The sequence below is a fragment of the Chaetura pelagica genome, unplaced genomic scaffold, assembly GCF_000747805.2.
Source record: "Chaetura pelagica isolate M959 unplaced genomic scaffold, ChaPel_1.0 scaffold207, whole genome shotgun sequence".
In the NCBI taxonomy this organism is placed as follows: domain Eukaryota; kingdom Metazoa; phylum Chordata; class Aves; order Apodiformes; family Apodidae; genus Chaetura; species Chaetura pelagica.
The window spans coordinates 1317271-1318931 of record NW_009953929.1 but is presented as its reverse complement, the minus strand read 5'-3'; positions in this window follow the sequence as shown (position 1 = coordinate 1318931).

The following is a 1661-nucleotide window of genomic DNA, read 5'->3' as shown; positions in this document are numbered from 1 at the left end:
TGCTGAAGAGCTCATTGAAGCTGCTTGTGTGCACATGTAATGTCCACAAAGATTCATTTAAAGCAGTTATCCACAGCCTGGGCAAATCTAAAAATGGTCAAAACTCCTACCTGCATCTCTTCTGGAGGCTGCCAACCTGCTTGTGAAATCAGGCAGCTTTCCTTGCCACGCCTCCCGCTCCTCCGACAAAACTCCCAGCTACCTTGTTGTAACTTGATTGTATTTATCCAAGCAGTCAAACTAAGGGTAAAGCACTTCCTTACATTCTACAGATTATTTTTTCTTCAAGCCAGGAATCAAGCATACATGGTTAAAAAGTTGGTGCTTTTATGCACATTCTGCCAGGAAAGGCACAGGGACCATGCATGCCTGAAGCTCTGCAATCAAAGCACGTTACATTTTTCCAGCCAAGCAGACCACATTCACCACTGGTTTTCTCAACAGCTTGTTGGTCCAGCAGCAAGTAGGGGTTTTTTTTAAATAGCAGCCTGAGTTGTAGCAACAGCCCTCCTATGAAGACTCCTCACTCCTATTCTACAAGTGTATACATGGTAATGCAAGATGCATGGAAGACCAACGATCATGAAAATAATGGCATCTTGTCATTGCCACACATTGTAGTCACCCAAGTCACCACTCAGCTCCTTCCACAAAGTGGTTTAAGGACACTACTTGTCACCAAGCCCCTGCACAATCAAAGGAAGGGCTTTGTCCCATCTTGTAGACAAGGAAGCTAGACTACAGTTGAACAGGTTGAACTCAAGTCTCAATACTGTGTTGACAACTCTGCTCAGCTGTATGTAAGCAAAGGATATTTTAGTGGAGGCTTTCTTATTCAAGATGAATTTGTTGTAAATCACTTAAAATGTTTTGTGTTGGATTTTTCTTTTTTCTGTTTTACTTTTGGGGGGGATTTTTTGGTGTTTTTTTTCTTTGTTTGGTGGGGTTTTTTTAGGTATTGCAGTGGGTAAAACCATACACACAGAACTAGCCAGGTCTGGCAGTGCTGTCAGAAGACCCAATGACAAGCAATAAGTACAACAATCATCAGATTCCTGTAGGGAAACACAGAGCCATACCCACGTGTGCCCATCTGATCTCTGCGGATGCTGGTTGCTGGAGAAACCTGCTGTCTTGGCCAGCAGGATGCTCCCACTGAAGCCCAACAGCAGGAAGGTGCCAGCCCTTGGAGACCCTCCACCTCCATCCAGCTCCCCATCATCTTCCCATCTTCAGCCAGTCTCCCTTTGCCCCAGGTCTCCAGGGGACAGCAGGGTGCAGAGCTCTGCACTCCCTCGGCTGGTTGCTTCTTCCCCCACCCCACCAGCCACTCACTCCCGAGTGCCCCAGAGATGAGCCTGTCCCAGGCCCCTTCTGCTGGCAAACCAGCCACCGCTGCTGCTCCAGTAGGGATTTGGCTTTGTACTCTGTGCTTGTCATCTTTGGCTGTCTGAGCCAGGGGTCTCTAATTACAGGACATGGTGGGTTCAATGATTTCTAAGTTATTTGTGCACAGCAATTCCCACAACTCTTCCAAACTGGGTATTTTAGGCCAGTGCAGAAACACACACACTTTTTGGTCAAGTTACCAGGCCTGGGACAACTTACTGCATCTCTGAAACAGTGGGGACACACAGTGCTCTGTGAGGAAGGTGCTGCAT